Source organism: Triturus cristatus, chromosome 10 (assembly GCF_964204655.1).
Source record: "Triturus cristatus chromosome 10, aTriCri1.1, whole genome shotgun sequence".
In the NCBI taxonomy this organism is placed as follows: domain Eukaryota; kingdom Metazoa; phylum Chordata; class Amphibia; order Caudata; family Salamandridae; genus Triturus; species Triturus cristatus.
Genome location: NC_140593.1, coordinates 1,109,985,892 through 1,110,002,298, shown reverse-complemented (window position 1 = coordinate 1,110,002,298; position 16,407 = coordinate 1,109,985,892). Strand labels below are relative to the sequence as shown.

At 46.9% G+C, this 16,407-nt stretch overlaps 1 protein-coding gene across 3 annotated transcripts in view; it reads left to right on the top strand.

The window, feature by feature from the left end:
• The window catches only part of TRRAP (transformation/transcription domain associated protein), a 1,075,110-nt gene that overhangs the window by 162,003 nt on the left and 896,700 nt on the right, over positions 1 to 16,407 (top strand). The gene's annotated exons all lie outside the window — the stretch shown is intronic.

Here is a 16,407-nt window from a genome sequence, read left to right as displayed (position 1 = left end):
TACCAGCGGGCATCAATACCTTTAATATTGTCATAATGTCGGGATAGGTATACTCTCCCATGAGTAACATGTCTTTAATTTCTCGGTGAAAACCCGCTGGATCTTTGTCATGACTGGGTACCACTTTCTTCATTTGTAACAATTCTATTTTTGATATGGGCGTATATACAAATACGCGCTTAAACTCGTTGTCCTCGCCTTTTATTGGGTGCACTTCTCGTAAGGGATTCTGTCTATCCATGTGATACGTGGTTCTTTCCTTGACGGGCAATGAGACATGCTCTGCGCATACAAAAAGAATATACTGCTTTCTTGATTCTAGAATTTCTTTAATTAATTTAGTACCTGCACCTCTCCATTTATTCATAAGCAATTCAGTCAATATGTCAGGTAAGGGACCAGGGTCCGAACGCTGACTCCGATATAGTATAATGAGTTGTTGAATCATATAAATCCCAACTAACCTCTGTTCATCTGGGGTGAGATTCAAAAATGTGCGTACTACTGTATCATCACTATATTTTCCGGGACTGTCCACCCAATGGACAGCTGCCCTGGCTAAATCTTGTTCATCCATAGAATCGAGAAAATGATAACCCCTTCGTTCTCGGAGTAGTTTGTCGGCGGTTTGGAACGAATGCTCGTTAGACCTTATATTAATTATAGGTATTTGGAAATTCCTGTTATTATCTGGACATATCGGACGTATCGGGTCAATAAGACATCTATTACTATTACAAGATCTTCCTCTTCCTACATAGGCTATGGTGTCTGACTGTCCTGTGGGCAGTCCTGACCCTTCTTCCTCGCTTTGTTCGAACTCGTCTACCTCTAATCTCTCTTCGTGTAGGCGTTCTATTTCTTTACGGATCTTTCGGCACATGGCTATTATACAATTTTGCTTATCATGTCTCCCTTCTGATATATTCTGGCTCCATCTGGTAAGAATTTGCATTGCTTCCGGGTTTACCCCCGGTCGGTCTTGATTTCTGATCACACAGTTTATGAGGAAACGTAACAGTTCCCCCTGTATCTCTACTTTCTGGTATTCCATAGCTCTGTTAATACATTCTGGATCTCGCCCTGTTTGGACAAAATGATATATTTTATCTAGATGCGCAGTCATTCCTGGTAACTTCCCTAAATACACTGCGGCTCGTCTGATACGCAATGATGCCAGGGTCATTTCGTCCTCTTTACCGGGCACAGGGTCATATCTGCAATCTATAAGAAGTTCCTTCAGCGTACGGGCACTTATGAGTTTGGGTGTACGTGAATGTGCTGACTCTTGAAAAGTACGTTTATTTATTCTGGGTGGCGTAGAAAAAATATTGGTAGCACCTCCCGTGGCCCCATCTGGGGTGTCGGGTGTGAAAGGATTCGTCGAACGTGACACAGCAACTACAGGTGTGGACACAGCTATAGAAGTAGCTGTAGGAGCGGATGCAGAAACAGATGTGCTTGCCGGAACTTGTGACTCGATTTGTTGCTGTAGGGATACTGGTACTGGATCTTGGCGTTGGATCTCCCTGGTATGCGGTCTATGCGGGGCGGAATTAGCATACTCGGGAGCTGCGTCATCTAAATATGAGGAAAGAAAAACATCTTCTGCGGTTCTAGGATGCCCCTTAGGATGTACCTTTACTGGGAACAATGGGGGTGGCAAGTCTTTCGGTATCTCTGGAGTAGCCTTAGGTAATCCTTCGGCCAGAAGGGGATACATACCATTCATAAGGGCATTTCTTTGCCTATCTACTTGTTCTGATTTCACTCGGATACCTTCCTCAATTAATGGATTCTCTCGAACTTTATTTGAACTCTCTTTATTCTTTTCTTCCTGTCTACGTGCTTTTTCTGTGCGTCTATGAGATTCTTTACGCCATAACTCAACGGCGTCTTTCTGTGACTGTCTGACCTTCCTTTTCCATAACTCTTCCTCGACTTTCATGATGCACTCTGCATCCCAGGTTCCCGCTGCGGGCCACCTCTGACTTTCTGGTAATCCCTTGGTGTAGTCTACCCATAAATCAAGAAATAATATAGCGTCTAAGCCATGTTTGTGATACATGAAGTACCCTGGAGTGTCCCTAGGAGGAATAGGAACGGCTTCTTCGAGAACCCCTTTTCTAGTAGTGATCTGTCTTAATTTCGAAAAGAGCGGCATATTGGCAACTGACCTTATACTTGATTTTGACCAACTGACCTGATACTTGATTTTGAACAGACTTAATACAATAAACACGATAAAGAACAGTCATTCATACCACAATATGCAGGACGTTTTTAAACACATTAAACATTAAACATTAAACCTTTAACTGAAACAACAATGATGATCGTCTGCATAACTAATCACCAAGCTTAATTCTTGACAATAACTAGATACTTCGGAATACTTGATATACTGCTAAACAGTACAGATACACTGCTAAAACAGTGCAGACCGGATTTGTGTACCCAAACCCGTCTTGACCGGCACAACCTATGTGCACGTCAGAAATGCCTCCCCAGCAATGGTACTCACCGGGTAGCTTCGGAAACGGAAGGCCTCGGTAACTTGAACTTGAACCGGACTGGACTCGACTCGTCGGAAACTGGGCTTGACTTCGAACTGGTGGGTCTCTGTATACCTCGGATCTTGCTCTCTCAGCTAGGCTCTGGTCGGGATACTTCGCACTTCTCACCGCCTCGTCTGGGTGTTGATCGCAGCCTCAGTCGCCCCCGCTTGACCGGAGGGAGATACAGGAAATCCTGCTGGTACGCGTTATTGTCCGTCCAGCTGTGGCAGGAGACCGGGCCTGCAACTCACCGCCGGCGCGTGAGATGAGAAAGTGTCCCTGTTCGGGCGCCATTCATGTGGTAAATAAAATTCCTTTACCTGGACTTAATTTGATACAGAAACATAATAAAATAGCTCAGTAAAATGAGAGGCAGAATCCGTGGTAGTAGAGGTTCGGAATGGGCTTTATTCCAGTGATCGATTATAATCGGTTGCTCCAAGTTCCATCACCACGGGGGTTCAGGAAGTGAAGTACATACATTATTGACATGAAGTAACTTTTATAGTACATACATTACAATGAAGCGAATGCAGTAGGCGTAACAATTGATAAGGAAAATGACGATTTATCTGCGTAACCGAAAATGGGTGTAATAAGGAGTAAAAAGGAACATAATTGGTTATGATGTCACATATAGGTGGATCTATAAGATAATACTTGGCATAGATGCGCGCGCAGCAACATGACGTGTAATTGACGTGTAACTAGGGGGTGAAGGGGACTTGACATTTAGCTCTACATGTGGAGACAAGAAGTCTGGGGGGTCAAGTCAACCTAATCCCAAATCATATCTAACATCCTATGTTTAAAGAACTATGTTATCCACGAAAGAAGGACTCTCGGACAGAATCTATTCTATACTGACTGTGCGTGCGTGTACAAGCGTCTAAGTGTCTACACTAAATGCGAGGGGGTAGAAATATTCCATGGTAACAGGGCTATGAATTACTTGCATGAGGACAGAGAAGCCGGGCCTTTTGCTTGGTAACTGGAAGAATGTTTACTTAAACTACTAGGCAGGAATGCATCGGCTGAGGGGGAAGCAGATAATTCGAAGGTGAAATACAGTTCTTGGCAGAGAATAGGCTGATGTCAGGCTTCGTGAGCCGCGCAGAGAATGAGACAAAGTTCATTGTCACAGATGCAGGCTCAGACTGGAGCTTTCAGAGGCAGAAGGCAAGAAGAGTTTGATGACAGAATCAGGGCCTACTTGCTTGGACTGTAAAATGGCATAAGTGAACCATATAAAGCCGGTGGCCTTTTATATTTAGGAATGGAATATCCGGCCTATTCATGGCGGATCTGACAGAGGACATGTTGACGGTGGACGCACATGTATTTGCGTCTTCATAACTGGAACTGGAGGAAACATACATGTACTTGTAACATGCACATAGAACCGTTGGGGTCCAAGATAGGGGACATAACTGACCAGAAAAATCCATATTTCCACATTTGGATTCATGGGGGCGTAACCTCTACGCTTCCTCTAGTGCTGCTTTGCAAGCGCTCAACACGCTTTGTGTGTTGGCCAGGGCTACTCCAAGCTTGTGGGATTCTGTGGAGTCCCTTCTGTCTTCTACCTCTCAGGAAGGTGTCTGCGCTGATATGCGGCGCCATATGATGGATGGCCGGGAGTTGGCCACGTTTATTTTTTGTTCGGCCCGAGACGTTTCTGATGATCGCGGCCGCACTATGGCAAGTTCAGTAGCTCTCAGTCGCCATGCTTGGCTTAGGGAATGCGTTTTCCCTGAGTACGTTAGGGAGCGTCTCGTTGATCTGCCCTTTGATGTGGTGCTTTTGTTTAACACTCATGCGGATGCCGCCATTCAACGGCTCCCTGTGGGTCTCCGTCCTCCTCCCCCTCCGTAGTCTGGCTTGTCGGTCCTCTGCTGCTTTATGGGCGACGTTATCCCACCCCCCCTTTTTTTTAGGGGTCTAGTGGTGTGCCTTCGGGGTCCTTAGGTTGACCCCTTTGTGTGCTGTTGGCTGCTGGTACAGCCCCTTTGGCTTTTGTGGTTCTTTGGTACCCGTATGTGTCCGGGTTGGGCCTTCTGTATGTTTAGGTCTCGCCTGAGCTAGTGCTTGCGCTGCTCTGCCGAGATATTTTGTAAGTGGGAATTTCAAAGTGCTACCCACATTCTTTTGGCTGGCCTAAAGCTTTAGTGCACGATCACATGCACGTGCACAGCTGGCATCTAATGGCTCCTCGGCTCCCACTCCCCCCTCCCTTCTCTATAGCTTTGGCTCCTTTGTTTGTAATACACCCTCCCTTCTCTCCCCACTCTTTTCGCACTCCCTCCTCCCCTTCTATTCAGCTTACTTGAGGCTCCATGGATTGCCCTTCCCCCTCCCTTCTCTCCCCGCCTCCTCGCAGAGACGGAGGAAGCGTGGAGTCTGTTTTGAAGAATGTTTTGTTAATAATTAGTTTGCCTTTGCAGCAGGGAAAGACGGATTCTATTTCTTATTACAAACCGAGTCTGCATAGGCGCCTCTGCTAGCAGACGGACTGTTTTACAGCGCTTCTGTTTTATTTTTGTTTTGTTTTAGAAATGGGTTGTTTTAAATCTGTTTGCTATGGCTAAAGCGTCAGATATTGCATTAGATGTCCCTAAATCAACAATAAAGTAATTTCAAACTTTCAATAAATTGTTATCTTCCGGTTCTCATGGTGATGGGATACATTATGTCCAATCCGTGCTCTCAGTAATGTCTTGTGGCTGTCTGAACCCGTCAGCTCAGCTCTGAAAAATCAAAACGTGCAGGGGACATGGTGTGTTTCCATTGAAAACATGTGAGAAAAATCTCTTTAGTGTTTTAGGACTCCCGAACACGGCTCCCCAATGCTGCTCATGTGCTCCTCGCTAAGGGGCAGAGAACTGCTGAGGGCCTCTTCATCACCTCCAACCGGGTGCCATCAGAGCTGAGCTGGCACACGGCCAACACCTGAGACCAGGGGTGGCCGTGGCACAGCGAGGAGCTCAGCTGTTCCCTCTAACATGCCAAGGGAGTGGCATTGCTTATCACAGCTTGCCTGTTTGACATCTTCAGCCATCCCTGGGCACAGCGTTTTAGCCAGCGTCCCTTTGTGCATACAGGAACATTTAAACCCAGAGCTCCAAGAAAATGAAACTACAAGTTCCCGGATGCAATGCGCCGTTTCTGTGTGTTCTCGTATTTATACTTACTTTAGCTTTTCTGTTATATTTGCAAGACTCCAAGTATTGTGATGCAACAGATACTGTCGTTTGGGCTCAGAAGGGACATTGTGACATCCAACTGCAAAGGTCTAATGAAGAATTTATTTGGTACATTTTTGATAAAGTGTCCTCATGAGACATGGAAATGTCACACATTTGAGTACTTCAGTTCAAAGTGAAAATGTCACACGGAAACGTCGTAGCTGGCGTAGCCCTGGGGCCATACGGAATCTGCGAACGTTCCACTCAAGCAATCTCCCCAAGATGTAGGATGCTATCCAGGGCTTTAAGGGGGATGAAAAACCTGGAGGGCCTCTCAAAGGGACGTTGCCGATCTAGCTATGGGCGTGGCTTAAAAACACAAACTGAAAATCTGTGCTTAGCATAGTGTGCCGCCCGACTTGTATTTTGCAGGTTCTTTAATTGCATCCAGATATATGATACAAGCAGGCGCGCAACACCCATTGAACTCAAAGGGCTTCAGCCCCCCATCCCCCCCCCCCCCGCGCACTTCACAGGTCTTTAAAAAGACCATTTGCATGTTAATGAGGCCTCGCTGTTGTTTCACCCCTCCTAAGAGCCCCTGCAGCTCCACTCTGCCTAGATTCAGCCCCCCCACCCCCGAAATCAGCGCCACTCTGCCTACTGTTTAAAGTTTCAGCCCCCCCGAAATTTTTGCTTATCCCCCGCCGACCCCCCCCGAAAATTGGCTCTAGTTGCGCCTCTGGATACAAGTAACATTATACCTACAACAAGCCAGTACTATTGGCTTTGTCAGTGGTTGTTAGTTGCATAAGATAAGTAAGCAACAACTATGGCTTTGTTGTAGATAATATTAAAAATTCTTCAGTTCTGAATTGATGAGACTGAAAGAACTAAAACCAGTCTCTCTGAAGTGACATCAAAGGCTTAGAGCAGTGCTACTGCTGCAGAGTAAAGATTTTTTTTTTACCCTCCGGGGCAAACATAGAGAGCCCGATATGGACCCATCTCAGCACCTACTTCTAAGAAGTGCCGGTGCTGAGGACCACATAAAGCCCTGATGCTATCCCTCCACAAACTTCTCCTGAAGAGTATGAAGTGAAGCGGTGTATAAATAATACAACCTTTCCAATTGTACTTGACTGGTCACATGTGCTTAAATGCAAAAATTAGTGTGCAGCGCCATCTGGTGACTATTTTGCATACAGCAAATTATTATGTACGAGGATAACAAGCATTTGCAATGCAATAGCTCTCGCATTTACGCGAGTTTGAGCTATTGGCATTGTAAATGACAATGCATTTTATTAATGTTTTGGTTTTAAAAACATAAATAAAAGGCATTGTTATTTGCAATGCCAACAGCTTAAACTCGCGTAAATGCGAGACCTATTGCATTGCAAATGCTTGTTTTGTTTGGCAAGCTGCCTGTAGTTCTGTCTGCAGGTCCTTTATGTTCTCTGCTGCGGGATTTTTCCCTAAGAGGTGTTGCCATGTTTCCTTGGGACGTTTCCTACCTTACCTGTATGTTCTTGTCCTCTGCTGCGGGATTTTTCCCAAAGAGGTGTTCCCATGTTTTCTTGGGACGTATCATACCCTATGTGGGGTACTTGTAGCTATTGTATAGCCCTGTCTTGCGCTGGGAATGTATGGTCGCCTCTTTTCGGGTTCCCTGCCTTTCCTGGTATCACTGAATACCGCTGGTGCGGTCTTTGTCTTGTCCGGGAGAAGCTTGCGCTGCTCCAGGTTTTGTCATTCTCAGGTGTTGGTTGCATCGCTCGACCAGTCTGGCATGCTGTCTAAGGTGTTGTGTTGTGGCGTTTCCGCTTTCCTGTCTGGCGTCTTGGCCTGGTCCTCTGTCTGGTGTACCAGGGGGCTTGGTTTCTCCTGGTTTCCCTGTGTTCTGGTTGACTGCTTTGGTCCGTCCTCCGTGTCTCTTCTCTTCTTGCTGATCCCACTTCTCTTAGTGGGTCGGTGTGTGTCTATCGTACGCTCCTCCTTTGGGGGCTTGTTCTGAATTTCCCTAGACTCTGCCCTCTGCTTGCGCTTGGCTTGTTCTGGGTGCGCTGCTCCATGGTCTTGCCGGCTGCGCGTGCCTGCTCGCTCTGGTCCACCGCCGTGGCCCTTGGTGTGTTCCCTTGTGCCACTGCCTCTTGTTCTGCTGGGGTTTTGCGCACCTGTGGCTGTGGAGCTGTTCCTGCCTTGTCTGCTGCCTTGCGGCTGATGCCTGTTCAGCTGTTCTCTATCACTGTGTGTTTTCTTACGGCGGGCTCTGCCTCCGGTTCTACCTCTTCTCCCTAGAGTTGGGGCGGTTCTTTACATCCTGAGTGCTCCTCTGCGACTGTTTGTCCCCACGAGGGTTGTGGCAGTTGTACCTTGAATAGTCTTCCCTTCGCCTTGTTCTTGCTTACTTCTGCTTGGTAGGGGCTGGGCTGCCCTTTTTGTCCATGTGACACGTGCCCTGCTGGGGCCCGTTGTTTCTTCTTACTGGGGAGGTTCTCTCGCAGGCCCTCCTCCCCTCGGGGTTTGGCTATGGTATCTATTCTACGTTAAGGATTCTGCGGCTCGTAGTCTCTATCAGATGTACAAGTTACTTACCTTCAGTAACGATGTATCTGGTAGAGACGATTCTAGCCAAAGATTCCTTCACGGCCCACCCTTCCTCCCCGTTCTGCGAGGACCTTCAGTTTGGTTTTTTGCACTCTCCTACCTCTGGGTGGTTTGCCTTCTGTGGGTGTCCGCTTCGCTCCTTCCCGGACAGGATGCTTCGTTCTGCTGGTTTGTTCCACCCCTTCCTTTATGGAATATGGTCGGTTGGTTCATGTGTGCTTCTGCATCCCTCCACCCTGTTTTTTTCTCCAGTGTAGGGGCCTACTTTTATTCTTCTCCCTTTTACTTGCTTGGGGTTTTCTGATTCCTTTGCAGTCCTCTACGTTGTTTTTTTTTGCTTGTACCTCGGCCTTTTTCGCTCCTGTCAGGGGATACGGCCCTCCTTGAAGATGTCGTCTGGGGGTGCATTGCTGTTACTCCTCTGTTCCGGGCGGGTTGCCCTTCACTGTTGTGGATTGTGATTGCAGTCTCTCTCTCTCTCTCTCTCTCTCTCTCTCTCTCTCTCTCGCTCTTCTGCTATGGCGTTTTTCACACGCTTTGTGCCTCCAGGGTGGATGCCGCCTTCGCTTGCAAGGGTGTTTCTTCCTCAGAGCGGTGCTCTTCTCTTTCCCTGCTATGGCTTCACCGCTATGGCTTTTTGTACCTTAGTGCTTGGCGCATTTCCACCTGGTGCTGTTCCCCACCTTTCGTTTCTCTCTTTTCTGTTTCACTGATTTTTCGCACACTGTTCCCATAGTCTCCACAGTTTTGTTGTGAAGACTCCGCGTTGTGGCGCGGAAAAGTTCTCCGAAGAAAACTGATGTCAGCGCGCTGGGGTGGGGCTTATGTAACCTCGCTGACGTCACGCCCGCGGATGACATCGGGGCGGAGTCGCGTGGTACCGCCCCCGGCGCTCCGAGATACTGGGGCAAAGAAAGTTTTCCGGGTCCAGTCTCACGCCTGGGGATAATTCTACGTTAAGGAATCTGCGGCTAGAATCGTCTCTACCAGATACATCGTTGCCAAAGGTAAGTAACTTGTACGCCTTTACCATGCATGCCTTTACAATGAACCTATACCTTAGGCAGTGTAAGTTGGAATGGCACACAGGCAGTGTGCAATGTCGTCTTTGTCACTTTGCCTGCACTAGGCCATGCATGCTACAGTGGCAGTCTGCAGGGCCTAGGTGAGGGGTCTCTAGGGGATCCTCTTCAGTCCCAATGCCCTAGGTACCCAGGTACCTTTTACTAGGGACTTACATGTGACTGAAGGGCCAATTGTGGATTAGGTTAAGGGAAGAAGCACTGGCACATGGGGCTTAGTAGACAGGTACCTTGTGTACTACAACCACATCAAATACCAGGCAAAAAGTGGGGGCTAACCATGTCAAAAGAGGCACTTCCTAACAATAGACCAGTAGTTTTTGAAACTTGCATAATGCCATAATGGTTTCCTCCTCACTACCGTATTTACCCACTTAAGTCCCTCTCTGAACTTTAAATGATCTCTAACATTGACCTGTATCCCAACTGGACACATTGACCCATAACAGCCAGACCCTTATCCATTGACTCTACTGGAGTGGACCACTTCGGAGGTAGAATTTTTGTGAAAAAAAATTTCTGGAAACTCAGAAGATGGAGTTTGTTCACTCCGTTTCCTAGTGTTGAAACAGAGACCAGTAAACCAGCTGTACGGATGTGCCCTAGCAAGGTTAACGCAGATTTATATAGTTTCCTACCAATGGCCCATTGATTGATGTCTAATTATCACAATGTTTAAACTAGAAGGATATCACAGTACTTTTTTATTAATTTGAGCACAGGCTCCTACGATAACTTGGACCATTGCGCAAAAGTTTTGTAAATAAAGGTCTCATACCTTTTCGCTATTAAAAATATGTAGTATTGTATCTTGTGTATCAAAGGATTCCCTAGAGCGTGGAGGTGGGGGACTAGGAGCTGGATGAGCGGTCCAGTGCCCATGCTCCTTGGTTTATGTCACAAATAAAAATTAGGGCTACTGTTCCTAATTTTGGCAGTCAACAGGACTGTTTCATGTTGCCCTCGCACATCCCAAAGGCATGTCATGCTTCATCATAGGGCTATAGCTCCAACGTTAGGCCGGCGCTGCAATGCCCAACGGGTCCCCCGAAGGGTCACTTGGCTAGAGATATTGGGATGCCGTATGATTAATGCAAGGTAGGGTCTAGGTGGGGTGGTATGTCCTGTGTGATGATGTAGGTTAAAGCTGGTCAGGGAGACCACCAACTACTTTTAATAACTGGACCGCCCTGTCAGATTAGTCAGATTAAAAACCTTAATAGGTAAATGCTACCAATGGGGTTATAAAGTATCATAGTAGTATGATGTGAGTTCCCTCTTTAAGGTCCAACTCTAGTCAGCCAACATGTTTCGCGCCCCTAGTGGTCAGAAGGATCCGTGGCGCTTCGTCAGGATAGGAATAGTGAGTGAATCTTCCTACCCCACAAATTTGTCTAGTGGTGCCCTTTCAGTGGTACCTACTTTTTGATGTTTGCTTTCCAACCTGTCAGGAGAGCAAAAGAAGACAGAATTATCATGTTCCTGGCATAAGAGCGTCTTATTGACTAGGATGTCCATTATTGTGGACCAAAATGCTTGTCTGGTGCTGGAGTGGCGTCCAGACACGTAAAGACCTATACAAGAAACAGAACATAAAAATAGATGGGGTATAGAGCCACTCTATGAGAATAGCTCGCATTTAGAATTTCTTTCAGCGAAGTGTCCAGCCTAAAGAATCCAAGCTGGTACCCCCGCACACCACAATTGCCACAGATCACAATAATACATGGCATGCAGCATGAGAAAATAAAATGTTATTGTGTAAGTGGCAGAAGCTTTCATAAATGCGATACCACTGTGCAAATAGTGTAGTTTACTAGTGTAGCAGTCAACTGTTTTATACACACAAGAGAGATAACCATAATGCGTGCTGCTATCTCATAAGTGGTCACAGTGTAAAAAATCATCACAGTATTAAAAGTAGGAGCGTGGTTGTGCTTCATTACTCTTCTACATCGTGAGGCACATAATCTTACCTCCAACTGGAGATAAAAGTTCTCCCTAGGGTGTTGTATCTTGACCCTAGAACTGCTTGCATCATCGCACTTACATCCTATGCCATATTTTAACCTATATATAGTGTCCTATTCTTTGCGACTTATCAATGGCTTACATTGATTTTTAGCATTGATTACTGTGCAGGTTGTGTGGGAGTTTTTAACCATTACCATCCGCTCCCTAGAGTAAGATTTGATTGCACAGCTTTGCTACCCCTTGAACTGCAATAGTACTGGTAAGATACTAGCCCAAAACAATTTGCTGCCCTACTGTACCCAAAAAGGCCTCCTAATCTCAGTTGTGCGCACACGCAATTAAAACGTTGTGGGCTCCTTGGGTGTTGGAGAGAGTAATAGTCAGGAAGGCTTTGTTCCCCTAACCTTGGGTGTTTTCTTTACTACCCTGTATTTTCATCCAGTGCGCCTCATAATCTTACATGGTTACTGGAGGCGCTCTCTGTTTCGAAATCCTAGCTATGCAGCCCTGTGAAGTATTGGGCATCAGCATGGTAGAGCCTGAGGAGTGACCTTTCTTCTGTGACCCTGGGGCTGAAATGAACACATACTTGCCTAGCTGCCTGCTGAAGAGCTAGACTACATTTTCAAAGAATGACTCGCCCCTGGATAGACCTCATCAGTGTCCATTCAAGTTAAGGACCTTCATTAGCAACACTTGCTGCTCTGAGCTAGGCCTGGAATTGAGAGGTTGCCACAGCCATGATGCAAAGAAGGAAGCAAGAACATAATGTGTGTTGCGGAACTGCTCCATTGCCTTGACACATTGAGTACCTTGAGCCTGCTCATGCACCTTCCCTGAACCATCTCATACGTATATCTTCCGACCTATTGTGCTAGATTGAGGCAGTCCTGATTCTAGGCCCTTTTTAATCATAGTTCAAGCCCTTACGTTCATGGAAATATTGACGTTTGAAGGAGAACTGAGCCTAATCGAAAAAAGGCCAGTTTTCTGTGGTTGTATCTCAGCGGCATCTTCTTTGCTTTCTGTTAGTTTTTATTTAACTTACCTGCTAATATAGTCCTTTTTTTTTTTTTTTTAAGTAAAGCACGGATTGAATATTGATGTTATTCACTGTGTCGTTACTGAATCTGAGTTTCTAATCCTCACCTCCTCCTGAAGTAAGCATGGACTGGTTACTCATCACTACTCTGGGAGAGCGAAGTACCTAAGGGGAGTAAATCGGCCATGCAGTTGAAGGTGCACCAGAATTGTGATAGTATACCAGTGGTAAACTGTATCCACATTGAGAACGACAGAGTAATTACTAACACCCCCAGGACGCAAAGAAAGGGGCTCACATGGTTTGCCTTTGTGTTCTGGCCTTTGTAGACTGACATTACTGGAGGTGCCTTTATGTATTTGCATGGTTATTTATGAAAATGATATCGCAAGTATATGCTGCACCAATGTCACCAGGCACCAGTTAACTGGTTTTGCTGTAATGCTGAAAAAACGAGCTACCTTTTAGTCTGAAACCTCTGGAGAATCTCAAGCTGAGGAATTTGCAGAATGAATGTTGGGTAATTAACTTTTTATATTTTTGGGAGTTAAAGCAAACTGACACAATAAGGTTGAGCATGTTTGGGCATCACTTAGGGATGATAGGCAATCCATGTGCACAGACCTCCTTGTTGTGATTTGAACTTTATGGTGCTTGCATAATTCTTGGCAAAGATTGTAATCTATACTTAACTTTAAGGGCCTTTTGTGTCAGTCTGCTTCGGCCATTGTCTTCTTTTTTCCCAGAATCTTCAGGCATTGGCTTGAAACATCAGTCCACAGGACTCTTTCAGTTGGTTGTTAGGATGTAACTTTCCTCTTCTCTTTAAAGTCAGTGAGTGGCCCAGTAGCTCTGGGGGGGTGAGTGGTGAGAAAAAATCTAAAAATGGATGCTGCAGAAAAGTGTTGCTTTATTTTCTGTAGCAGCCACATTTTAGATGCTTTGGTCTGCAGTCTTTTTGCAGTAGAATAGCAAGCGATAGCAAACATCCAACTATTGACTTTGTGTGAGAAAGTGCCATCTTTCTTGCATGGTATGCCCCCACTTTTTGCTGAATTGCTGAATGTACTTTGAGTGAGTGCCCTGGACTCCTGCCAATCAGGTGCCCAGGGCCTATGTTTCTTCCCTAAAACAAACAAAACCCAAATTGGCAAACCCTGGCCACATGTCAGCCCCTGGTAAATGGTACCCTAGGTACCCAGGGCCTTGTGACCAGGGAAGGCCTCTAAGGGCTGCAGCACTCCTTGTGCCACCCTTAGAGGCCCTGTACCCTTACACACACACACACACACACACTGCCTATGCAGGCTGAGTGTCTGGGTGCAAGACAAAAACAAAGTCGAAATGGCACACATCCCTGTGTGCCATGCCCATCACCTACACTGCCATGGCATACATCAGCCACGCCTCTAGCTGGGTGCCTTATGTCAATGGTGTGGGCACAGGAGCAGGAGCCCTGTGCCCCTACAGTGCCCAGGTCCATTCCTGAACACTAAGTGCAGTGCTGCCATTTAAGAGTACATGGTGCTGAGAGCTCGTCAAACACGAGCTCCACAGCACCATAATGGCCACACTAAAGACTGAGAAGTTTGGTATCAAACTTCTCAGCACATTAAACCCACACTGATGCCAGTGTGGGATTTGATGTACCCAGCACCCCAGAGGGCATCTTAGAGGTGCCCCCTTAAACCTAACCTACAATCCACGTCTGCTCTGAGGCTGCCTAGGCTGCCACACAGCAGACATGTTGCTGGACCCCTGGGTAGGAGAGCCCCTGCTCTCCTGGGCCTGCAACAATGCACATCCTGGGCGAGGTGCTAAATCTCCTCCCCCAGGATGGGCAGGGGGAAGCTTCAAAGGCATGCCGCCTCTGTGAGCTTCCCCAGGCCACTGCAACCCCCCACTCTGGCGGAAAGCTTTGGCCGGAAACCCCAAATAAGGACAGGGGATGTGCCAGCCTGCCAACCCCACCCCTCAGGTGGGGGAGGCGAGGTGAAGCACATCTCCGGGCTCTCGCCATCTTGAAGATGGGGAGCCCTACCCTATCAGGACTAGGCTACTGCCCCCCTCCCACAGCAGAGAGGCAGGATAGGGGGTGTACCCACCCCAGGACAGGGACCCATTGGTCCCTGCCCTTCACCTACCTGTAACTCCCCTAAATCTAGTATTTAGGGGCACCCTGAACCTTCCTTCCCCAGATTCCAGATTCAAAACTACAAAGAAGAGCAAGAAGAAAGAAGACCTGCCCTGCAGCTGCTAAAAAGAGGAAGACACCAACTGCTTTGGCCCCAGCCCTACCGACCTGTTGACCCTCGAACCTGCTCCTGCTCCAACCGGCATCTCTTGTGGCCAGCAACCTCACCAACCCCGGAGGACCTGGCTACCTTTTAGCTCTAAGCCCCTGGTACTCCCATGAGTAGAGGCTCTACTCAAAACCTATCTCTAATCCCTGGCAGTAGCCTGGAACCGCGAACCCAACACACTCTGCACCAGCCAAGCCTGGCCAGTGCCGGAGTGAACAAAGACCCCGAGGACGACCCCAGGGTGACTGTGACCCCGAGTCCGGCACCCAAGGACCTCCCTCGACACTCCTGAAGAAGCCTGCAGCCTCAGAACAAGGTGCCCCCCATACCGCGATCAACAGAGGGTAAGATTTCCCGACACCAAAAGGCACCCCTGCACGCCGCGCCCCGCGGCCCCCTGTGCCCAATCCCTGGGTACCTACCTATCCTCCAACTACCCAACTTACCTCTCGAAGTGGTGGTGGCACCTGAAGAGTCCTCGTCCCCGAGCTTGCAGTCCTTTTCTAAACCGGAGATTTCCCATTGAAACCAATTGAGCGCCCGAAGGCTCAAAAGCACCCTGCACCCAGCCGCCCGAGTGACCCTGGCAGTGAAACCTCTACAGCTACCTACTTCCCCACTTGCCCTGATTAAGTGACCAGGAGCCCAGCTCCCACAGCCGCGTGGCTTGCCAGTCAGCAGCCACCAACCAAGGCCCCCCTATCCCTCATAGGATAACATTGGGCCTAACTCTCTCTGCACCCGGCCGCCCTAGAGTCACTGAGGGTGAACCAACTGTACCTACCTGACCCTGGGGGACCCCTGAGTCTATGCCCAGAACCTCAACTCTGCCAGTCGAGTACTTACCCTTAAACCGATAACTCTATTTTCCTCATAGGGTAAGATTGAGTGGCTTCTTCCTGAAATTTCTTCTAAGTGTGGACTTTTCAAATCTTAAAATATTCACCAAAAATCAGCCGAGTAACGAAAACGAAATTACTCACCTGCTCTTAGGTGAGCTTCCAGTGCTGGATCTTGGTGCCCAGCACTGACTCTGAAAAATACTTATAACTGTACTTACCTGTAACCCAATTTTCTTCCATAGGAAACCATTGACTGTTTTTCTGTGAAATTTCTTCTAAGTGTCGATTTCTGCAATCTTTAATTATTCTTCAAAAATCGTATAATATCTGAAAACGTAATTGCCTGTTTTGGATAAAGGTCCCAGTACTGAGTCCAGGCACCCAGTACTGGATTACAAAAGTAACGAGAACATACTGTACCTGCAACTTGAATTTTCTTCCATGAATCATTGACTGTTTTCTCTGAAATATTTTCTAAGTGTCAACTTTTAACATAGCTAAATATTGTTTAAAAATCATTACAGTAATTAAGTCGACTTTCATCACTTGATTCTGAGTACTGACCCAGGACTGAATCTAGGATCCAGTCCTGGAATTCCAAAAGTAATGTAAAAAGTAATCTGTTGCAAATAACTTGAATTTATCATTGAACTCAATGCATTGTTGTGTTTAAAGTAGAGTTGCCTATTGCAACCACTTGTAACTGTTTACAAAAGTCAAGTGCATATTGCAAAAGTATTTATATGAAACATCTCATCCTGAGAAAGTATATTTTAAACCCAAGTGTTGGTTCTAAAATAAAACAAGCATA